The sequence below is a fragment of the Protopterus annectens genome, chromosome 7.part0 (assembly GCF_019279795.1).
Source record: "Protopterus annectens isolate FY-2018-M chromosome 7.part0, PAN1.0, whole genome shotgun sequence".
Classification (NCBI taxonomy): Eukaryota; Metazoa; Chordata; order Ceratodontiformes; family Protopteridae; genus Protopterus; species Protopterus annectens.
The window spans coordinates 511,374,338-511,401,301 of record NC_056739.1 but is presented as its reverse complement, the minus strand read 5'-3'; positions in this window follow the sequence as shown (position 1 = coordinate 511,401,301).

The following is a 26,964-nucleotide window of genomic DNA, read 5'->3' as shown; positions in this document are numbered from 1 at the left end:
ATCACAAAAGGGTTCACATCTGATCAAGAGAGGTCATTGTGCCTCACTCATTGCTCATCAGGCCCATAATTGAGTACAATGCCCCATTTGGGATGTACCTTACCCGACACCTGCAACAGCTGGAGAGACCTCAAAAGTACCTCACCAAGAGGATCGTGGGCCTCCAACAGATGCCCTATGCAGCTTGACTAAAGAAACTCCAGCTATACTCAGTTGCTTACCGCCTACTCAAGAGGCGATCTCTGCCTGACGTACAAGGCCATGTCTAACCCGGAATTAATGGACATGCTCCACCTCAAGAAAACCAAATCCATTAGAGCTACATGCTCCAGGGATTTAAACCTCAGCACAACAATAAATAGAACATGCTGGAGGGATAGATTCATATCCCAGAGGCTTCCCTCACTCTGGAATAGAATCCCAGTCCATGTTAGGCAAAGCCCCTCACTAACCCTCTTCAAAAAAAATCTTGATGAGTGGATGGGAAATTGTAAATTTACCCCTGTGATCAATTCTATGGCCCTGCTGGACAGAGGCTCAGGAATCTAATCTAAAAGGGAGGCGAAAGCCAACACATTCTGGCTAGGCTTATAAATGCCCTAGGGCAGATAGCCTAGTACCTACCTATGAACCTAACCTATGAACCCTGCATGTAAAATACAATAAATAAAATATAAAGACAAAATTCATAACACAGATAATGAAATAATACATTTTTTGAAGAAATATTTCAATCCATATATGGCCCACAAGATCATATTATTGACAGGCTTTTCCAAATCTTTGTGGATAACTTAGACTTTCCTCAAATCAACGATTCACAATATAATAGTCTTAAAACTTCATTGACAGAAGAGGAAATAAAAATCTGGGAAAGGTCCTGGTCCTGATGGATACTTGACAGAATTCTATAAACATTTTCAGCAGCAATTAACCCCAGTACTTTTAAAGCTATGCAATTATATAATTGAAGTTGGGATATCAGACCTTTATTTGAATAATTCCAAAACCATACTTATACCAAAACCATACTTATACCAAAACCAAATACAGACTCCACAAATCCAAATAACTACAGACCTATAGCTTTGATAAATATAGATTCAAAGATATTTTCAACAATTTTAGCACACAGGATGCAAAAAGTAGCCCCAGCTTTAATTGCTCCTAAACAACTAGGCTTTATGAGTCAGAGACAAGTATAGGACAACACATTAACCATTGATGCCCTATCCCACTTATGTGCCAAGGATAAATCCCCTAAATATGCTTTATCAGTTGATGCAACAAAAACCTTTGACAGAGTCAATCAAAAATTCCTCCTCTTCGTACTCTCTCAATTTGGATTCCCTAAAGAATACATAGAAATGATTAAAATGTTATATAGTAAAGCAGCTGCAACTCTGTATATTAATAAAAAAACATCTAACCCAAAACAAATTCTTAATGGCACCAGACAGGGATGCCCACTCTCACCAATCCTGTTTAATTTCTATATAGAAGTATTATTATTACAAATCACTCAGAGGACATATCATCACCTTATTTTGATATCTTAAACCCAAATAAAATACACAGCCTTTGCAGACTATCTCAATATCTACTTTCAATATCCCAATTCTGACATAAATAAGATCCCATCATCCATAGAAAAGTTTTCCCTAGTATCTAACTATGAAATTAATCCTAAAAAGTCAATTATATACCCAATTAACCCCGTGGGACATAAAGAATTTTATTTTCCAGAAACAAATGTTAAAGTGCAATATATGCTGAAATATTTAGGCATAATCTTTAATCACACACAATCAGATATGTTTAAATAACAATATAGTTAAAACCTGGTCCAATATAATAGGTAACATTAACAAATGGGAAAAGCTTAAACTATCTACCTTATCAAAAGCTTCAGTAGTCAAAATTAATATACTGCCTAAGATTTTATGCCATTTGAATGTCAACTTCATGAAAATTCCAGCTACCTTCTTCAACAAGATGAAAGTTTGACTAGCAAAATTCATATGGTACCAAAAAAGTACAATAATTAGCTATAGTAAACTAAATACTATCAAAAGAAAAAGGAAATCTCAGCCTTCTTGATTTTCAGTTGTACTACAAAATTATTAATGCTAGTCGCATCATGCAAACCATGACCCAATAGCAGGTAATGAATGGTATCCACTATGGATTAAATTATTTTACCAAAATATTACAACATTTAAAGTTATCCCAAAAGTGATTCCCTTCTTAAATCAAGATATCCTTAAGACAACAAAAATTCAACCGATCTTAATTAATAACTGTGAAATTTTCAAGAACTTACTGATATCAATAAATTTTAAAGACACAATTACTCTGCTACAACCAATACATAATAACCCAGATATAAAATTAGCAAACTCCTTGGTAAACCTAGATAAATACCCATTAATAAAAATTATACAGTATGGGACTTCTACCAAATACAAAAACTCTCAATGGAAAATATAATAAACCTACTTAGGGCAAACAATAATTATAAAGTGTTAATTAAAGAAATCCTATACTTAGTATAATAATCAAACATATCAATGTAATTGAGCAAGATGTCAGATTAGCACAAAAAATTCAAAAATTGCTCTTAAATAAAAAGAAAATGCTCTTAAATGCATACAAATTAATAGCAAAAATTAAATATTAGACTACAATACTTTTCTCAAAGTTTTGGGAAGGAAAAGGTAATACCATAACAGGTAATCAGAAGGAATCAGCTATTAAAAATACCATAAAACTGACGCCATATAAAAAATTAATATACACCCAGATCATGATTTTTTAATAATGCATACCATACACCTGTACAACTAAATGAATTCAATTCATCTAAGTCACCTTACTGTCCCTTCTGTTCTAATAACGATGCAGATATCCTCCACATCTTCTGGAGCTGCAAAACAGTTTATAAACTCTGGTGCTCACTAAGATTACTCTTAGAGAAATCAGGCTATTCAAAATTCACTTTGTCATGGGAGACAGCAATACTGCATATATTCAAAAGCAAGAATAATAATTTATTTAATCACATAATAATAACTTTATGCACCCTATTAAAATCTTACATAGCAAAAAACTTGACAGACAGATCAAAACTAACCTGATCAGAATACAAAAGCAGGGCCAAAAACCATATATTGGCTAAGAAGCTTTATACAAAAAGTCAAAACACCCAAACATATTATCAGAATTTTTGCAAAATATTAATTGATAAATTATCATAAATTGTAAGACAATTGGCAATAAAACAAAGATAGTAAACACATCTCTTAGTTGGGAATAGTAACAGCATTATCTAAGGCGACAGTTTTTTGTAAATATGTATATAAGGTTTAGTAGAGTAGACTGATACCTTTGTGGTATGTTGGTGTTCTACTTCTAAATTTGCTCTCATTTGTCACTATAATGTACAAGTGAAATCTTAAAATAATATTACCATGACTAACATATAACATAACCATTTCCTTGTGTTTATCCAATACTGTATTCCTAGCTATTTCGAATGTTATTTAGCAAAGTGCGTATTTATCTATTGAATAACTTCCTTGTGTTAAACATTCTGTAACATTCAACTATACCACAGTTACATCTTGTTTTTCTTTCTACTTGTATTTTATGTGAGAAAATATTCAATAAAAATTATTTAAAAAAAAAACATAGATGAAAAAATGGAATAATGCTTACCAGAGCTTTTTGGGCAAGATATAGCTATAGTGAGTGAGATGTCATATGCTACAGGGATAGCCACATAAAATCATATAGAGTGGTCTGAAGACATTAGAAAAGGCACATGATAATAGTTGCAGGAAAAGATACCATGAAGACAAGAGAAACATGGTTAGAAAGGCATGCAGATGGAAGAGGAACAGAAAGGAGAGGAAGAGTGAGACGTGAAGAGAAGACGGATGTAGGATGAATGATGGGAAGTAAGTAAAGGAATGGCAAGATGAGATAAGGAAGGATGAAACAGAGATAAAGGGGTATGTGAGAGAGTTGCAGGGTTCATGTAACATGACCTGTGTGAGTGCAGCTGTACTTAAGCTGTTGTCTGAAGTCCAAGTACGTTTGAACATGTCAGACTGAGACAGGAATTGAGTCCCATAAAGTGCCAGGATGGAGAATGCATGGTCACTCAGAGCAATGAAGTTTAGTTTTTGGAATTAGAAGCATGGGTTCAGATTGAAGATACCCCTGATACCCTGATCAACTTGAGCATAATTCTGCATATTTTATATTTGTAGGTATTGATGCGCTTGTAAGAGATGGGTTGCCTGTTCAGTCTTAAGTATACACTTTTGGATAAAAAAGAAAAGTTCTGGATAATTATTTTGGGAACCATGTATAGACTAGGGCTCAATGAATATTTTTAAGGTCTGTTTAATACTGAGACTGAAGTACACATGCATATATTTGAAATAATATATCCATAACTTTCTTGGACAGAGCAGTCATCTGTATATATTCATATCCTTAATGTACAGATAGAGCTTGTTGTGTTAAATTGGTTGTTTAATGTGTAGAAAGGGAAGTTTAATGTAGTGATATTATTTTAAATGTGTTGATGTCACTTTAAATGTGTTTGTATTTAGCCTCATGGGCTGAATCTGCCTGCTAGCACTGATGACGCTGATGGGTGAAATTGGTCTGCTTTAGTTGTACATCTGTATCTACCATATTGTTTCTTGAGGTAGAAGATTAATAAACCTGCACTTTATATTTATCAAAAAGTAAAAAACCACAAAACCAAAACAAAACCAGGAAAACACAAAAGGCCAACAGCAGCTGTAAAACTCCCCTTTATATTTATCACTGAGTGCTGTTGTCTTTTTGGAGCTGGTACTGGTATTGTTGACTGTTCACCATTGGTTCGCTCTGTGCAGTAATTGCTGTTGGAAATTTGTATTTATATATATATATATATATATATATATATATATATATGCACACACACACACACACACACACACACACACACACACACACATATCTCTCTCTCTCAATATATATATATATATATATATATATATATATATATATATATATATATATATATATATATATACATATACACACACGTGTGTGTGTGTGCGTATCTATATAAGTCTGTGTCTCTCTCTATAGATATAGATATATATATATATATATATATATATATATATATATATATATATGTACATATAGATATATATAGATATAGATATAGATCAATATCTATATATGGGTCTACTTCTAAACGTCGAAGTTTCAAAACTTCAAATTTTTTATGGTCGAGACCATAATACTGAATGATCAAAATATTGAAAACTCACTTGACTGAATCTCATAATACGGAATTGTAAGCCATAGACATGATGTGGGTTTCCATTCTCCTGTGACTTGCTTGTGATAAAAATAATTACTGTAACTTATAGTGCTGAATGTCAGAATGCCGATAGTTATGTAGAAAGTAGTGTTGTAGTGTTTCTAAATGTGGGTATGTCTGTTTACATTTTTATGGTAATTATCTCAAATAATATGGCAGATGTTTTGTGCATTCCCAACAGTAGTGGCAGCGTGCAGACTACTGTAAGGTAATTAAAAGGTATATGCCCTTTTCCCCACTGTTGTGCAATACTGAAGTTAGTATATATAGTTGCGGGGGGTGTGGGAGCACAGCCCCCCCACGTTGGGTGGTGTGGGGGGTATACCCCCTCCTAGTTTGGTTTTATATTGTTTGGATTCTGTTAAGAGGGTACATAAGTGGTTTTTAAGTTCTGGAAAGAGTTAGACATTGGTGGGTGGGTTTAATTTGCTTCAGTTTTATTTATTTATTTTTTGGTCAACCAGGGACATCAGCAGTATGATACTGCTCATATGAATTTCAGATGCATATTCTGATCCATGGAAGTGTTTCTCAACTGATTCGCTCCCATGCATGCTATGACTAGTTGATAGGTGTTCCTCTGGTGAAAAAACCTGGGAGCTCAATGGCACTGTATATTCTGACTTCTGTGAGGAAGTTAATCACCACAGTTAATTGGACAGCCTTCTGAGTGTTACAGCTGTGCGTCTGACTATCGAGGTATCTATGACCAACATGTTACCAGCTATATACTCTTCAGCCTTGCTGCCTTAAGGGATTTGATTTGCTGGTTGAGTGACCTCTTTTTATGGATCTATTTTTTGCAGGGTCTCTGTATGTTGTCTACCTTCCAATGTGAAAATGAGTGTCCTGTATATCAGACCTACATCTAGGAGGCCTTTGGTTTCTGCAGGGATTTTTTTAGTACCTCTGTGTAAGAAGGCATATTTTTGGTTCAGGACAGGTTTGTATAGTTGTGCAAGTTGGATAGTAGAACTGACAACATGTTGAGTATAGTCAACAATTTTTGGAAGAGCGATTGAACTCTAATGTGAGTAGATGCCTGCACCTTTCACATATGGAATCATCTAGTGGAAGAAGCAAATATTTGTCAGTGAGCACAAGGCAGGTTTTGCACTGCTTGAAGTGCCTAGTGCTATCAGGCTGACAAAAGATAGTGAGGTAAAGTGTGACTTATTGATATATATTGACTGATAAAAGCAGCACATAGGCTCTTGAAGATGAATGCCTTAACTTGTTTGGCTACTGTAAGTAAAACTGGGCTAATACCTCAAGAAAAATAGTAGCGTAACAAGTCACAAATATGTAAATGCTGGTCACAAAAAACATTCACTTATCCAGATAGGATAACGTTCAATAAGGCAACTTATCTAAAATACAATAAAAACAATTTATTCCAAACAGAATTCATAAAATGTTAAAATTAATAAAAGGTTAAGTGTTTTTGTCCATGCATGTAATTTTAAAAGGACTTCATCAGAACAAGCAAATAAACTCATTTTTTTAATATATAAAGCAGGTAATTTGTGATGCAGTCTAACTCTCCACTATCTTCTTAAAAAGATGCAAGTCTTATTCTATAAGCGACACAGGATAACCTTAGTTTTTCATATAAAGCCACTATTAAATAATAATTGGCCTAATATTTGATAAACTACTGTCTGTCAGAAACCACATTGACAATGTGGTTGCAGAAGTTGTTATCCAAATGAAATATTCCCACTCCCTTTCAAACTACTTCATCAAAGAATCCAGAAAAGCTTTAGCAACAAATGCATTTATCCCAAGGCTAGACTATGCCCACCCAATTACTACCCTGCACTACTAAAGTACAAACAACGATTAATGCCATATGTAGATTAATTTGCCTTTAACCTCAACTTGAACATATGTGTCTCACCCCGAAGAAAGGCAAACTGAATTGCAGTCACAGTACTTTCCACACTCCTTCTAGCCTTCATTATTTTTAAAACACTGAACAGTTCTTTCTGCCAATCCCTAAGAAGCAAATACTAAATTAAGTCCTCCACTACTTTCTCAGAAATCAGGATAACCATGCCCTAACTCTATCTCCATCACCTTTTTGGCTTGCCACAGGTGAAAAGTCTTTCAGTAAAATTGTGACTGCTAATTGGATTGGAATCATCTCTCAACACAATCCTGGCAGATTACAAAGTACTCACAGTCAAAGAAATAACTTATAAGACATCTAAAACAGACACATACAAGTGTACTTGCTTTATAGATAAAGTAAAATCTCCATTACCCAACTATATAGCTCTATCTTGTTCTTTATTCACACATAAGGCATACTTCTAAAGATTCTTATCACTTAACAAAATGATTTCCTTTTACCATAAATATGTAAATTTCACTTCTAATGCATCATTTTGTAGTATCAATACACTAACACCTTCTGTTCTAATCATTTAATGACGATATCAGTTCTACTAATCATTAACTTTTGCTCTACTAGCTCTGCTTCTTTTATAACTTCCTATTCTCTCGTCAACTCTCGGTTCATACTTTGCTTTCGTCTCTTGATGCATAACGTTTATATAAAGGCATTACTGTATCTATATGAATCCTTGGTACCTTCAATGGTTTTAAATTGCTGAATAACAACATATTGTTGCTCTTGTAAAACTTACATAATCTAATGTTATGCACTTGTGTTATCTTTGCAGTATGTGTTTTCCTTGTACTTTAGTACCCTCAGCTCCTGAGCTGTTGATGACAAGGGTCCAAAGACCAACCCACTCAATTGGTCAACAATGCATAAATAAATTAAATAAATAATGGTGCTGGAGTGAAACAGTGTGGAAAAAGTGTATGTGATCATCTTATGATGGAGGTAGTGAGAGGACGTTCTGGCATATAGAAGTTAGCCAGGGACAGTTATGCATACACATGCGTACATACTGACCAACATGTGTAACTTGCAGGTGTACATATCTTATCCTATGCCCAAGAGAGCTGTAATGGCTGGGAAGGTTCACCACCCAGGAGACGGAGATATTTCTGTAGGTCTTACATGTCTATGATATGCACATCCTGGGCAAAAGTAAAACTAGTGAGGTTTCCCAGGACCATGTGTGTCAGGGAGTGCCACAAGACATGTGCTATGGGTATTGACTGTGCCACTGATATGATACTGAATACCAAGACCAAGGCACAAGACATTGCTAGGGTGAGAACCACCACAGGAGAGGACTACAAATATAGAAGAAGTTCACAGGAATGGGTGAGTTTCTGATAATCCTTAGAGGCACGTGAGTGAACCTATGACTGACAGAGGCTACAATGTGGGAGCTGGGCTGGTGAGGACTGCCTAATTATCTATGAGGGGATACACCAGGTTAGTAATAGCAGGTACATGTCCAAGTTGCAAAGTAACCCTCGTGTGCTAAGGAGTGATGCAATGCATCACCTCTGCATGTCTATTCCCCAGCTATATAGGGTCTGCATATATAACATTCTGCACCAAAAGATATGAATGTACCTATATACTATTCACTTAATTGGAAGGTATCCGTATGTGTGCTTTAGGTCGATGTAATGAGGATGAAGTTCTAGCCCTGATACAGTTATACTTATGCTTACACGTGTTCTATTGCTGGAGAGTCTGCATAATATGACAGCATCTGCCTGATGTTAGCAGGCCATTGGTGGCAAACAATGATGACAATGCATACGTGGTACAATCAGATGACACAGTAGTACTGCTAACAAGGCTAACACTGGAGGGCATGAACACATCTCCATATATGCAGTGATGGTGAAGAGGCAGGCAGAACTGCCAGTATCACCTGTGCTTGCTTGTAGATGCTCTGTCAGTATTAGAACTACTCAGGCTACACAGCATCTGTAAGCTGCACTACCTCTGATATGTGTGCATTAACCATAGAGGAGGGGCATGTTGGTGACTGTTGCTATCTTGACTACAGGTCTTTTCCTGACCTGGGTACCACACCTGATATCAATCAAAGGATGTTCAAGTCAGTGGTCCAAGCATGGACAGCCACTACTCATACCCCAGGTTAGAACTGGTGAGCATGTTGAGTGACCAGCATGGAGTCATGCAACAGTAACATGAACTGTAGGAAGACTTGAGCACATGCACATTGACATGGCATAGCTACACTTGGAATGATTATACACACTCACATCAGTGGTAGCCCATATGTCATCCACTGGTGATTCATGAGACAAGTAGCAACTACAAAGTATTGTCCCTCTGTGAGCCATTCTTGCCATGACCATGCAAGGGTCCAGATGCAAGGTAGATGGTCACAGTCCAGGCCTACACAGATGGCACACACTATTCTGGAAACTGCATGACTGAGACTCCTGCCTATGATAGCCACCACTCTATGGCATTATCATTTTGATGACCATGGCCAATGACTCTCTTTAGCTATTATCTGTGAAATGTCTCATCAAACCACCTGCTCTGGTTCCCACAGATCAACACCATCCCAATCCCCTGTTGGCTGATTGAGTAGTAAGTCTATTTTATGGCCATTGTCAGGGTCATGGACATCTCCATCTACTGGGTCTCAATATGAGGCATCACATCAAGGTTCCCTTACATTCTGCCAATGTACCACACCATCCCTAACATAGATTGCATCAAGCCCTGAAATTGCAGGGCTGCATGGTATTCCTAGCTTGTGGCTATTCTGTGACAGTTCCACCCCTCCACTGGGGGATGTTATCCCTACCTCTGGCTTTCTACCCACCTAAGAGGTTACAATGTCTGCCTTCCATGACCCTTACCCATATGCTATCATTGCTATCACCTGTCACTGTACCCCACCTGTGAAAATAGTAACTGTGCATTGCCCATTCTCTGACCTGTGTGGGTGTAGTATTGTCTGATGCACAGCATGGCCAGTCATTGCACTGCAATACATAGCATGAGTGTTTTAATACATGAATCACTTTTGCTCTGGGTTGTCTTTATCATAGTCTGTGATTTTGGACCAGATGGTGCCTCTCTGCAAGTGCCTCAACATATTGTTCTTTGGCCTTCTGTGGGGTACTGCTGCCAACTGCTTCTTCTGATGACTCTGCACCCACCTGCTACTCTGTTACTGTAACTGGTTTCTTAGGCAGTATTGTGATGTTTCCATATTGTATCTGCTTGGATGGGCAACCACGGTGGTGCAGCAGTTAGCATTGTTACCTCACAGCAAGAGGTTCTCAAGTTCAGTTCTCGACTGGGGTGCCTTCCGTGCAGGGTCTGCATGTCCTCCCTGTGGTCACATGGGTTTCCTTCTGGTGCTTCAATTTCCTCCCACATTCCAAAGACATGCAGTAGGTGGACTGGACACTCCAAACTGGCTGTAGGTGTGAATGTGTGTGCAAGTGAGTGATACAGATGAACTACCGTGTTAGGACTAGTCACCTAGTTGTATAAATCTTGACTCGAGATGATTGTTACTGTAGTAGTGACACCCTGACCCCATGAGTAAAATGGGAAAAAGGGGTTGAGAATGGATGGATCTGCTTGGATGATGTTACATTGTGAAACAAGGTGAACACCACATATACCTGACTGCAGGTGAGAGGTACATATTGTAGTGTACCACCAGATGTATTCAAGCAGCAGGAGCATCTTCCCATCAGTATGAACACATGTTCAAAAAAATTATTTATATAGGAGTGCGTGATGCTGTGTGTCATCTCAGCCATGGTTGGGAGTTTCTGATGGGGTTATTTTCCATGGTTCCAATATACAACCAGCATCTCCTGTACACACAATAGTGGGCACCATTGTAAGTTGCTTGTTGCCAGCATATCTGGAACTGTATATGCTGGCCTATGTACATGGTACACTGTGCAGCTGTGAAGTAGGTGATCTGGTGGGAAGTCATCCTGCGTGAAATGCTGGTAGAGTTTGCAAGAGTGCCAGAGGTCAGAATCATGGGATGTGACTGAGTAGTGTAACATATACATTGTATACAATACCCTGTGCATTGCACTCCACCTGCAGTTGATAGAATAGATCCCTTTCTAGATGTCATGTGGAACAGATGAAATCTTGATGTCAATGTGAGTGCAAACAGTGCCCCCAGGACCTCAGGGAATTGGTCTGTGTTGGACAATGTCAACGTGGTGCTGGTTCTGTCCTCTGTTGATGGTGGAAACTAAATATTCTCCTCCACATGATGCAGAATCACATCATAGAATTGGTGTAGGATCTGTGAGGATGATCCCTGAAAAAATTCTTAACATCTCCTCTGTTGGACACTGAAATGCCCTGAAAGCATGGATGGCTAATGGTACACAGTGTCCACTAGGTAGGCAGACATGAATTGCTCTTGATTTCAACAGTAGGTGGCATGTCTATTGACTCATGTGTGGTCTGTCTGTCTGTTTACATAGCTGTGTTTGACAATGTTTGGGTTGAGATTGGTATGTTAGCTGCTGGCAGACCTTTCTGTGATGATGACTTTCCTACTTTCACTCACCGTCACTCTCCCTCCCTACAACTGCCACATACCACCATCTCTATATGCTCCTTACAAAAATTCAACCCCAACACCTTCTCTGACTTACTTAAACAATTTAACTGGAGCCCTCTGAATACTCTTCCCCCTAGATGAAGCTGTCACTTATTTTAATACATCATTTTTAAACCTATTAGACACCTTGGCCCCCTTAAGAACTAAAAGAATTAAGAGCAAAACCATCCCATGGCTAACCAAAGATACCTTAGCTGACATGCGCCTCTGTGATAAAGCCTTGAAGAACCACTATAAAAACAAAACCCCAGCCACCCTAAATGAATACAAAATACTCCGTAACAGAGTTAAAAAAACTCATCACTTCCGACCGCAAATCCTACTATATCACCCTCCAAAACAATCACAAGACTAACCCAAAAAAATTCTGGGATAGCATCTCCTCCCTCTTCAACCCCGGTAGAAAGGAACACCCACACCCTGATCATGATGCTTCTGATACCGACCTAGCCTCCCAATTTAACAGCTTTTTCATCGACTCCATATCTAAATTAACATCATCCTTCACAAATAACTCCACTCATCCTGCTACAATTCCCACTATCACCTCTTCCTCCGGTACTTCCACCCCCCCACCTTCCACTCTTCTCTCGCAAACCCTTACTGTATCAACTATAAAAAAACTCCTTCTAAAATTAAAACCATGCTCTAATGCCCCTGATAATATCCCTTCCTTCTTCCTAAAGACAGCTGCTGAAGCCATTGCTTTCCCCATCTGTATTCTTATAAACCGGTCAATCCAAGAAGGCTATGTACCCCAAATTTGGAAAAAAGCCTACATTATTCCCCTCCATAAAGGTGGAAACAATAATAACATCTCCAACTTTAGGCCTATCACCATCTTATCTCCCATCTCTAAACTACTGGAAAAATGCATCCACATACAATTATTACCCTACCTCACCGACAGTCACCTACTAACCCCAACACAACATGGATTCAGACCTGGTCACAGCACTACTACCGCACTACTCTCCCTCTTCAAAACTGTGAATAAAGCCTGAGACTCCAACTGTATTGTCTCCACCCTCCTCCTAGACCTTTCTAAGGCTTTTGATACCATCTCCCACTCCCTCCTTCTGACCAAACTCTCTAACCTATATCTTACCACTTACCTTTCCAACAGGCAACAATCTGTCAAATGGAAGAAATCTACTTCCTCATTCCTCAACACTGTCACTGGTGTACCCCAGGGTTCCATATTAGGCCCCAACATTTTCATTAATGACTTCCACCACAATATCCCTAATGCTAAAATTGTCCAATATGCAGATGATTCAACAATTATCTGTGCTGCTAACTCCATTCCCTCCCTTATAAAACTAACTCAAGATGCCTTCTCAACCACCGAACAATGAATGCTAGATAACCATTTAGCTCTCAGTCCATCAAAAACTAAACTCATGATATTCACCCCATTCAAAAACATAACTATAAACATAAATTCATTCTCTATAACCAGTCACAACAACTCTTCCCTTGAAATTGTTTCCAGTGCTAAACTGTTAGGAGCTCACATCGATAATCAGCTTAAATTTGATACCCATATACAAACAAACATTAAAAAAAACACACCAGAAACTTGGTATGTTCTATCGCCATATTCGCTTCCTCTCCCCATCCACTAGATTCCTCCTCTCTACCACATACCTCATCCCTTCTCTCCTTTATGGTGCACCACTCCTAACCAACCTACAATCCTCTATCAAAACAAAACTCTCCTCCTGCTATAACAAAATTGCCAAATTCACCACTGGGAACAGATCCTCCTCCCATCACTGTATTGCCCTCCACAAACTAAATTGGCTAGACCTTCCCAACTACCTTATCTACATTCAGCTAGCTCATGCTCATAAGCTCATTTTCAAGCCCTCCCTCTGCCCCTCCCTTGCCTCAACCTTCACTATGCACCTACCTAGCAGAACCCTAAGAACCAACACTCAGAACCTGATTGAACTCCACAAACCTGCCCATCCAGCAGACAAACTCTTACTCTCTTTTTCCCTAACCCATCTCTGGAACTCCCTCCCACCATAGCACCGGCAGCCTCCCCACCTTTAAAACTCTCCTCCTCTCACACTTATCATCTCTCTGGGAATGCTCATGTTCCCATCCTGCTTAACATCCCCAGCCACTACCTTACCTCCTTAGCCTACAATCACATCCCCCATGAGAACATACACATTGTAAATAACTGCTTATGTTTAATTCTTCTGTATATACTTACTCACTATTGTCTTTGATTTAACATCTATTTTAGTGATTATAGAGACTACAAATTGTAAACTCATATGAATTGTTACATATTGTTCTTTGTATTCTAGTTGTATTAACATTTACTTTGGCTTATGTATATTCTTCTTGTACTTTAACAGACTGTTATTTTATTTTATACTTTATATTGTATTTATGGAGCTTTTCTCCCCAGGACTCCATTGAAAATGGGCTCATTCGGCCCAGTGCACTATCCTGGCAAAAAACTTCAAATAAATAAAATGAGGAGGGTGAGAATGCACAATACTGTAGCCACTATCTCTGGTGGTAGTCACTAGTGCTTGCTATTCAGCTAAGGCTGTTATCACTACCATAATCGGATGAACAAAGCTCCTGCACACCAAGACATCATGATGTTCAGAATAAATGAGCACCAGGGCTCTTAACACTGGATTTGTATGTCTCTAAATCACTCTGCCATATGTGATTTTGTCATTTGCAGATGTGCTGAGTCTCATTAGCATGATTGCACTAATTTGCATGCCATTATGCTCTCATTTGGATAACAAGAATACCGCGGTACTTTTAATGATTATACTACATGTGTCTCTGACTTGCCCCCCCCCCCCCCTTTGCCCATCTCCTCTCATTGTTGAATAATGTTATGAGCTAAATGTTTTGGAATATCCCACAAAAATCTGATATATTTTTTTAATGAATTCAAATTGTCACTTTGTATGTTAAAGATAATCAAGGATTTACAGAACTGTTTCACTTGATTTAAATATTGCTATAATCAACTACTCATCATTATACTATTAACATGATTTTATGTTTGTAGACTCAAACAAATATGTCTGTAAAAACACGAAGCCTCCAACAACTACTACTTCAACGATTAGCTCATCAACGGCAGGTGATATGGAATACCTATTGTCTGCACTCACAGAAATACCTGAAGTGATGGACAATAAAACAGATATTTCAATGAGGTATGTTTTCCAGAAAGCTCCTTTAATAATTTTATTGACTAGTAATCATAGGAAACTGTTCTTTATAACACGCCATAGCTTGTAGCAACTGTACTAAAAGTGTTAATGAAGTTAATGGCTGTGAAAATTGATGCCATTACCATTTCAGTAACATCATCCCACAGTATTCTCTTAACAGAATGCAATGATCCCTAGCAATTTAGTGACAACTTTAAATAAGCAATGAAAATAAAAAAGTGATATGCAGATGTGTTCACTCCTATAAAATGATTCAGTACATCATCTGCAGATGATTCAGTACTGATCTGCGGAATTAATTTAGAGCTGATCTTAAAATGGACCAACAAAAATCATTCAGTATTTAATGTGTGCCTTAGGGGGGAAAGAACATTTGAGTTTTAACTTATTTATGTATTTATTTATTTATCACTTGCTGGGTAAGTGGAATGGTCCACAGACCCTTGTCAGCCATGCTCCAGGACACAGAAGCAAGGGCAAGAAGAATATATGGACAATTTTAGCTTAGATTCATAAAGATGAGCTGCATAGCTGCACAAATCTTATGTGTGAAGATAACAATGCATGGTGAGAGAAATACTCATTCCACATGAATATCAAGGACCAGGTGCTTCTGGTACTCAGGTCTGATATTTTAATCAGGATCAATAGAACACATTAACTGTGGAAAATTGTTTGTGTCTTGCAATATATAGCAGGGCAGAACAATAACAACATACAGAGTGTATCCATGCATTGGTGTTTCTTAACTAAGGTGCTGCAGTAACAGATGGGTAAGACAAGGATGTGATGGATGCAGTTCAAATGCTTGTTTGTGTTAGCATACAGTGTTTTTTACCAGTATGGGCTATAAAGCTCAGCATTCTGGTGAAGTGCCGCATATGAATATTGCCTAAGAGTTGGCTGAATTACACACCCATTGTTATCAGTTTTATAGTGGGGAATAAAGGGATAAGGCAATATGGAAGAGTAGCACAAACAGGAGGAAACGTACAAGGGGAACAAATCCAACTGTGGTAGGGCTGATGCATTCTTTAAGCAGGATCAAGCCCCTTTTATTTAATGAAGATAAAAGGGATGGGGTATCATATATGAAGGAAGACAGAGTACAGCTAGTCTGTGTGTGTGTGTGTGTGTGTGTGTGTGTGTGTGTGTGTGTGTGTGTGTGTGTGTGTGTGTGTGTGTGTGTGTGTGTGTGTGTGTGTGTGTGTGTGGGGGGGTCAAACACAAAACATTGCAGTTCTGCACATATAAGAATAGGGTGACAGTGGCTAGACAAAGACATACACAGGGTGGACAGATGGCGATGGGGAAGGCTGGACCATGGATAAGGTATATGGCAAGATGCACTTGGAAGCAGATCACATTGATTAGGAGATAGACTGGAGTGCTGGTCATGGGAAAGATGTCATGGTAGCCTGGAAGGCACCTACAGAGAACCACCACTGACTGATGACTCAAATAAAAGCGCTACTAGATTGTGCCTGACCCTCTTGTTATCCAGAGGTTGGTGACTGCTGCACCAGCAAATCTGCATTTCACCAAAGGAAGGCCTCAGTTTGACCAAATTAATAATCGACAACATCCTTCATAGAAGCCTCAGTGATCTGCTAGAGCTTGGTCAACAGGTTGCAGTACAGGGGTTCCCACAGGAGAGGGGCTTCACCCTACATTCAACACCTCTGTATCATCATACACCCCTATGAACCACAACAGAGAGAGATAAGGCAGTGAATATGCTTGGGCCTCGTGATCCTCCTCTTCCTCTTTCTCATAAGGTGAATCTGCAGGATAGATACACAACAGGAAAAGTGCAGTAAGTCTGATGTATGAATGAGAAACACACTGAACTCTAAAATAATGAACAGTCATACATAACCCATCTTGCAGTCAACCTTTCATACCTCTTGTGACATTCCACTCTATTGAGATGCATTTCCTTACAAAATGAAAGATAAAAGTGCACACCTTATTAGTACATCCTTGAGGTTTATGTGTTTATCTCAAAGTTAAAAAAAATAAATCATACTTAAAGTATATTTCTGGGCACTATCTTTGCACTTCGTCTTGCCTTGTCTACGGCCATTCAGGACAATGTCACCTCAGGTCATAATAACAAAGCTAGCATTATTCAACACACTTCTATATACTTTTTTGCTGTATTTTGTCTCCCGTGCAGCTGACCATCAGTTTATCTAGGTGCCTCTGTCCATCCCTCTTAATCTCATCTGGACTCAATTTTTTAGGGTTAAATCCACAAGGGTAGTCTGTAATATCTTGCTGTGTAAGTTAAACTGACCAAGTTAGCTAATTTATTAGTAAATTAATATCAAATATGTGTGTAAGTTACCATTCTACATGAAAGACTTCATTGATTTATTAAGGACTTGTTAAAAAAATTGCAAGGAATCATTTGGGGTCCTAATATATATTGGATGCATGTGAATAATTTACATAATAAGGATATCGAACAGCAATTTGGTGTGCAAATGTTGATGCGTTTTTAAACTCAAGCTTATTTTTCTGTCTGTGTTTTGGAATTGATGACAAATGTTGATACTATTTATAACTGATTTAAAGGCACACCAATTGATGTTTCATTTACACTTCCGTATGTAAATTTATATATAGGAATGCAATAAAAGGGGGAATCTGTATGAACACCAGTTTTACTTTTTGTCAATGATAGGCACAGGATACATTTGTATTTTTTATTACAGTTGGAAAATAATGAGTTTGGCTTTACATTTCCATATACTGTTAATAAAAGGAAGATTAGTTATTTGGATTAATTGTTGAAAGGAGAAGGCAATCATATAATTACTAATTTATGTTGGAAACCTCTGTCGAATAGGAGTTGCCTACATATAACATGTTGCCTGTTATGCATATAATAAATACTTTATCATATGGTGGGCATCTCTCTCTCTCTCTCTCTCTCTATATATATATATATATATATATATATATATATATATATATATATATAGACAGATGGATACAGATAGATAGATATACATACACACACACACACACACACATATATATATATATATATATATATATATATATTATATGTATGTGTGTGTGTGTGTGTCTCAGGGGCAGAAGAACATGTAATAACTTATTTTTCAAAGAAACAACTGAAATAACTCAAGTATTGTTGTCAGGAGGTTATGACAGGACAACAGTAAAAATGTAATATTAGAAAAGTATTATCAGGAATGGGCAACAGATGTTAGGCATGATGAAGAATTTATGAATGAATGGTTATTATAAACTTTGCCACATAGAAGAGAACAGTGTGTGTGTGTGTGTGTGTGTGTGTATGTATATATATATATATATATATATATATATATATATATATATATACATATATATACATATTTCTGTCTGAATATAATGTAGTAGTTAATGACTTCGTCTCAGGTATTCTGGCACAAGATGAGTTTTTACACAAACTTGTTATTTCTTATAGAAGTGGATGTAATTTGTATAATGCATTGGTTCATAACAGAAAGCTCAAAAACGACATGTTAACTGAACTTACAGTATTTAAGACCTTTTGGAACTGGATATTACATTGTCTGCAAACATATACATCAAACAAATTTTATTAATAGGATGAGACTTGAAAGTTAGGAGAAATTTAATTGTGATAGAGAATCTGTGTTTTATGTGATTTTGTGCTCTTGCAGTCTGTTTTATGTAAGAAAGACACCACAGAACAGACTGCAGAAGCACATAAAGGATATGTGTAATGGTAAGGCAGACAATCCTGCTGCATTATGCTTTAAGTAGGTGTCATTCTGCTGATGTTGGTCTTCCTAAAGCCTGCATCTGGAACAAGAAAATACTGTTACTACCAGACAAGGAATGAATGTAAGAAACAATCACTGTACAAGGAAATAGTTTACATGTTAAAACTGATGTATTAAATAAAAAGTAAGTGGGTGAGAGTGATTTGTTGATCATATGCTTATGTCACACATTTAAGCTATTTATGGAACTTTTGTTGTTCAGATTTCTTGAAGCTTCAGCCAAGGTGATCAAATATTTTATGTTATATTTTAATAAGGGACTCTGATGTATATCATTTAGTTGCAAATTATTTGTCTATATTTCTTCAGTTATTAAAAATATTTTCATATTTAACATTACATCTATTAATGTCAATGGGCTGAACAACCCCATGAAAAGGAGTAGTGTCAACAAATATTTAATGCTACATGAAGCAGATTTTACATTCATTCAGGAATCCCACTTAGTAACAGAAGATCTAAACAAATTGACCTTTAAGGATTACAAGATTTTGGTAAGTTCAAACTACAACCACAAAAGAAGAGGTGTCCTAATTTTACACAGAAAATCAAAGAGAATTCCAGAAATAGTTTACTCATACTCAAGCAATCATGGTCTGCTTGCTTTAGTCATACTGAAACTAGACAAAAAGATGTACACTTTGCAAACACCTACTGGATGCTGAGTATTGGGACTAAAACTGTGAAAAAACATTTAGACACCTTAACATTAAAGTCTAAAGGTGAGTTACTATTAGCAAGTGATATTAATTCTATATTGTCCTCCACTGATACTACAAGCTCTAACCCCTTCAAGATTTCCCCTGTTGCCAAGCACTTGAACAACTATATAAAAGATAGAAACTTAGTTGACATTCATGGAATAAAATATTATCCTCCCTGAAGTATTCTCACTACTCAGACTAACATAGACAAAGTCTTTGTAACGAGTTCTTTACTGGCCAAAACTGATAATGTAATGCTCATATCATACCGTATGTTTGACCACAATGCTATCAACTTCAGTGTAACACTTAATACTGACCCTTTAAACTTCTTCCAAGACTACCTGCTTATCTAATAACAGTACAATGATTTAAGGAATGGTTTTCAGATGAAATAAAGCTTTATCTAGATGCCAATAATAGATAGGTTTCAGTAATTATCCTATGGGTCACTTTAAAGGTAGTATTACATGGTAAAGTCAAAAGCTTGTATATAAATAAAAGGAAAGAGTGGGATAAAAACTAGTAGACATACAAAAAGAAATTCATGAACTGAAACTAAAACTTACATCAAATGACAAATCTGTATTAGCTGACATATGTGAACTGAACAAGGAATATCAGGATATCATGCAGCATAAAATAACAATAAATCGTGAAAAATCAGATTGCAATCCTAGTCCATTAATCCCAAAAGTATGCACAAGATTGTGATTAGAGATAAATATTTAAATGAAAAAAGTCATATAAAAGAAGTACTATACACTAGTAATAATCAGACTATCAAAGCTACAGATCTAAAATATATCTTATATTTTAAAAACCATTACAAGAATATTAATAATAATAACTGATTTAAAAGTGATAAAAGTATAGACAACTTTCGTGCTAATAATATTCAAAAGAAGCTATCCAAACACAATATTAATAACAGAGACAAACCCTTTTCCTTTAAAGTATTAAAGGAACAAATAAAAAATCTTAAGACAAAAAAGCCACCAGGGCTGGATTGTCTAATTCCGGAATTTTACAAACTCTTACCTGATAGCATCTTGAAAATCTTACTCAATGCATTCCAAGAAGTAAAAACTACAGTAAACATCCCTCTCTCCCATCCTGAAACTAAATAAAGAGCCCAATCTTTCCACACCATACGGAACAATTTATTTGCTTAACATTTATTACAAGATATTCATGTCTATCTTAGCTGACAACTTAAATAATATTCTTTCAATATTAATTCATGAAGACCAAACCAGGTTTATCAAAAACAGAAAGGTACAAGACAATGTATTAGATTACTGTCCTTAATACATTTAGTAAACAAGAAAAAAATGATCTTTCTATTTTAAGCCTTGATATAGATAAAGCTTTCAACTCCCTAAGTTGGCCATATCGGCCATATCTGTTTAAAGCTCTGCAAAAAAACAATTTCTCCCCAAACGTTATAGGATTAATAAAAAACTATATGAAAAGCCCATAGCCTATGTAAAGATTGGATCTTATCTATCTAGCCCATTTGAAATATTAAGAAGTACTGAACAGGGGTGTACCCTCTCCCCATCACTCTTTGCCCTGGCTATTAAGCCTCTTGCAAATTGTTAGAAATAATGCCAGCGTTAAAGGATATAAAGTATCAGGCAAATTATCCCCCAAGATACAACTGTTTGCTGATGACCCACTAATAACGTCTAAAGAAATTGAAAATTCACTAGATCACCTATTACATAATCTAGACTTCTTTGCAAACACCTCTGGTCTAAAATTCAAAAACAACAAAACTCATGTACTTTTAGTGAATAAAAAATGTTACTGTAAAACTTAGATCAAAAAGAGACCTAAACTGGGAGGGCATGCATATTAAATATCTAGGTATCATTATTGAATCTAATTATAAAAATTCACTCACATCTAATTACCAATGACTTATAAACTCAGTTAATAGCCTAACTGACAGTTGAAACAGAATCTTCTTCACATTTGAAGATAACTTTAATCAAAATGATACTGTTACCTAAAATCTTATTCATTGACCAAGCTCTAATAATTCCCCCACCTGTCAAAATTAAACAGAAAATTAATAAACTAGTAACATCCTATAATAACATTGCTAGATTTGCTATAGCATCTACTTTCAGGACCCATCACTGTCTGAACCTAAAAGAACTAGGATGGCTCGAACTCCCTAATCTACTCAAACTCCAACAGCTTACTATAGTGCACAAGACCCTATACCAACCTAGCAAAACCCCAATACTTTCCAGTCTCATTACACCATACACTAACCTGAGACACCTGCGCTCTTCTAACAAACCTCTGATCCATACTACTAAAACTAACAATTTAACAGGTGATTGCTTGTTCTCCAATGCTGTTAGAAAAATATGGAATAAGCTTCCATCTGAGATCTCATCTCTCACATCACTCCCTCTGTTTAAAAGGAATCTAAAACTTTATCTCAATAAACACTGGATTTGCTCCTGTACTAACCCAGTCTAACCCTCTCCTCTTTTCTTTTTCTGATTTCTTTCTCACTTCTTCTCTATTCTTTTTCTTCCTCATATCTCTAATACCTTTCCCTTTTCACCTCAATGCATTTTTTTATCAATGTTTATGTTAAATTTCATTGTAATTAATATGTTTATGTCACAATAATACTTGTTTTGTAATTTTGTAATTAATACTGGATGGAGCTTTTCTCCCCGGGCCTCTACTGAAAATGGACATATATCCAGCTAGACTAGCCCAGTCAACAAATGTAAAATAAAATAAAAATAATAAAATAAATAATGTATCACTCAACTTCCTCTGGTATCCCAAAAAAACAAGAATTTCTCTTCTCTGGAACACCACAAGCTGGTATGAAGAAGGTATAGGGTTTCCAAATATTGATTTCTATTTAAACTCTGCATTTATTAACATAGTGTTGCTTTGGAATAATACTTCTTATACATCATATTGGAAAGCAATGCATTAAACCTTACTTCTAAATAGTAATAGGACATTCCTTGAACCATATACTTAAATACATACAAACATCTTTTAAAAATATACATTCAAAGTGAAAGGTCAAAACTTGTCACACCTCTTATAAACCAAATATTGCTGTTGTTTAAAAAAGGTTATGTTTTCTAATCAATTATTTAAGAATTTATTAATAATTATGTTTCCTGTTGCTTACAGAAATTAATGTTTGATATCTTTTGATACTCGGAAAATGCTAGAGTTTAAGAAGGGTGACCTATTATATTGGAATCAATTTCTCTCAGCTAATAAAATAAGTTCTGCAGACTATTTCAGCAGCAGATATAGTTTGCAAACTTGCAATTGGATGGACATCCAAACTTTAAGGATTTTAAACATACTAAGCTTGCACACTCATTAGAAGCATGCAATAAGAGTAACCTAAAAATCTTGGATTCTATCTCAACAATTATTAATAGTTCACCCAAGAACACTTTATACATATCTGTTATTTATAAAATTCTCAGAAATGATTTTAGCAAAACAGATGTTTCTTTTGAGTGACAGAAAAGCCAAAAAAACTTAACGCAAGTTTATTTTAAAGTAAATTAGCTACACCAAGAAGCTTCATCAGAGTAAACAAAATGCTCATTTAAATGAATACATGACACACATATTACATCACTTCCGAAGGAACTTGCGTTAAGTTTTTTGGTGGCTAACTTGCGTTAAGTTTTTTGGTGGCTTGCGAGACTTTTTGGCTTCCGTTTTCTGTGGTTTTACAGTTCGTTTTACCTTCTGGATTTACTGAATTATTCAAGTGAAGTTAATAGATAAGTATTCTCAGAAAATGATAAAAAAAAAATCTTTGTTTACAGTCAGTGAAGGAATTTCCAACTTCCCTGTTCTGGCGTGTATACACATGGAAATTCTTACACAGATGTTTTTTCACCTCACACAGACTAGCAATAATGTACAAGAAAGATAAAATGAAATGCTGGAGATGTGTACACCATGATGCTGACTGGATACATATGGTTAACTGCAAAATAATTTCCCCATTTTGGTTAGACTTTAAATATCCTTGTAACGCTCTATGGAATGACAACTGTATAATTTCTGACTCCCTTATCCTTTTCATTGTTCCTGTTTCTGAAATCATTCCTAAAAACCAAACATTTTTACTATGGTCTCTCCTCTCTATAGCAAGGAAAATTGTTACTAAAAATTGGAAATCCCAATCTACTTCTGTCTTTAAAGTTAAATGTATTCATATTGTGAAATACATTTGTACGAATGAGATTGCTACTATAAAAGCAAGGACTAACAACACAACTCATCATTTAATTGCTTGGACAAAATTGTCTAATCTGGTAGAGAAATATTAAGTCTTCTCCTATGTATATTGCTTTTTTTAGTTATGGACATTGTATATAGTTTGTTTTTTTTCTTGTTAATATACTGTTACATTACTGTGCTATAAAATGAATAAAAATATTTAGAAAAAAATATTTTCATAGCCCTCTAACTAAATAGGAACACATAGGAATACATAATATGAAATATGTTGTTGTTGTGTCTTTTGGCTTTTCCTGGTTAGGGGTCGCCACAGCGGAACTCCGGTCCATTAATGATTGGTAGTTGATTTTTACGTGCCGAGTTACCAGCCCTGACCCACAACCTTCAACGAAGGTATGCCCATTTACGCATGTCTCCATGCAGAAGACGCTCTAGCTGAGAATCGAACCGGACATCGTCTTACTGTGAGGCGACAACCCTACCGCACCACCACCGCGGATTTTACATAATATGAAATATACATGGTACATATTTGAAGGCAAAATGGAGGAAAAAAAGATTTAACAGTCTTTTGGGAAAAGTCATCAAGGACGATGTACATCTTTTCTAGAACACTGAACAGTGTAGTATACCTATTTGAAAACAATAGAGGGAAATGCAACAGCCATTGGATGACATTGGAACCATAGTACTAGTAATTCACTAACAGTGGTTGCAGAACTGAGGCACTGCTGAAAACCGTCAGAAGCACTCTTTGTAAATAAGATTTCTGAACCCATCTCAGAGGCTGATGAAACATACTTCTAACAATATCAATGTACAAATGTACTACTTTTTAAATTAAACCAGAAGATGCTTTTGTAATAAAGAATTATTTCTGAGCTGTTCTCTAATCACATTATATAACTGGAAAAAGAAATGATTTTAATTTTCTGCTGCCTTAGGTACAGCCTTCTGTACCTTATCTATATCTTTAGTTCCTATACTCATATATATGTATATGTATGGAAATTTGGTGCATGACGATAGCCAGGGCATTCACAATGGCTTCCTTACCATTCAGAAAGGCTGTGTGCAGATTCAAAAGCAGAGGTGTGAAGGTGATCTAAATATGTCAGCAAGATTTTTGTTATTTCATTGTGATGGTGATGATGCTAAACATTATGATCATGATGATGCTAAATGTATCTGCAGGTTTACAAAGCAGTGTAAGCTTTGGGGATGTATCTTGCTGTTGAATGCCTGTAAATTTACCCTTTGATTTAGATTTAGAATTGTCTTTTTGATCTATGTGATTATGTTTGCACCCACAAGCTAAGTAAAATCATTATATAGTTTTTGATTTTTTATTTCTGTAATCATGTGTCTGAAAAATGTTTATGAGGAATTTCCAGTATGGTCAGCCATGTAAAACATCTGTTGGCTTACAAAACTAGAATGGTGCTTTAGTTTAAATCTTGTATTTTTATTGATTTTAGCATTAGTAATAGAAAAGTGGTAAAAAGGTAGAGCACATAATGAAAGACTAGAAATATTAGACTACTAAAATTATTTTGCTTTATAAATCTTGGCAAGCATAGAAAGCATCATTGTATATCTATTCAGGGAAACAAATGGCTCCCTGTTGCAGCTAGATCTGCTTAGTTAATGCATACACTTTCACTTTTTTCACAGCAAGTACTGCCCCTGTGATAATAAACTCTCAGTTGACGAATGTTCATATATGCTTCATAGAGCAAGATCCTTTAAACTAAATAATTCACACTTTACTATTGCCTTTTTGCAAAAAATCTTAAACACATCTAGCCTCTGTTTCCTAGAACAGTCACTCTAATTATATTATAGTAATACTGGATTTTTTATTGTTCAAGAAAAGGATGAAATAATTTCTCTCCAATGGGTATAAATGCAAATGGTTCAAAGATGCTGCATAAATGTCATCTGAATATTCTTATAAAACTATCACATATTTTATTCCAACTGCTTTGCATTATTCATATATACTTATTTTTACTGACTTTTTGAATATATTAACTCCAATGTGTAGAAATTTCCACATGTGCATAGTGCCTACAGTATATACTTTATTTTAATCTGTATCTCTACCCATTTACTTCAATGCACTGACTGTAGTTTGTTGAAATTCCAATATGTATATAATATTTTGTTTATAATGATAATATGACTCTCCATATACATTTAGCTCATTTGTATACTCTTTGTATTTGCCAATTTCAAAGTTTTACTGTCTGTATTTGTATACATTTGTTTTTGCCTTTGGCCAGGGTAATGGCTGAGAAGGATCTTGTAACTGACTATCAGTCTGGCTAACAAATAAAATAAATAATTAAAGTAAAATATACAGTCCCACAGTATACTGTATAGTATTCTAATGGTCATACTCCACTGAGGAACACCCTGTCAGTTTGAGTCACAGTATGTTAGAATGAATGAGTGTTCTTCCCTTTGCCTTTTCACCTGGTTTATTCTTTCCTCCCTTCATTCTGCTTTGATCCCGGGTCCTGATTTTTTTCTTTCCCCTTTTGCATCTGTATTACACTCTTTGCTGCTCTCTGCTTCTACTAGCCCAGTGTCTTTTTATTCTGATGAGACTGACCTGTTTGGACTCGGGAGTTTTCAGACTTTGATGTCACTTTCCTACTATTGGTTCCACATTAGCCAATGTTTTCCCCTTCCTTAGTTTCTGCTCTTAGGTGATTTTAAGTTTATGAGTGAAATACCTTTTTTATAGATATTGTGCTGCATAGAACTATGTCTGTATTATTGTAACCTACTGTTTACAGTGCATATAGATATATAGATATAGATATTGATATACATATATAGATATATTTCATTTAAGTTAATCATATTTTATCGAAAAGAAAAAGCACTGATAACTGATGGATAATACATTTCAGTGAACAGACAAATCATCAAATCACATTTCATAAAACATTTATATATGGTAAATATATCTCCAAAAGCTTTATTTTGGGGGGGGGCAACACCCATACTCCTTAT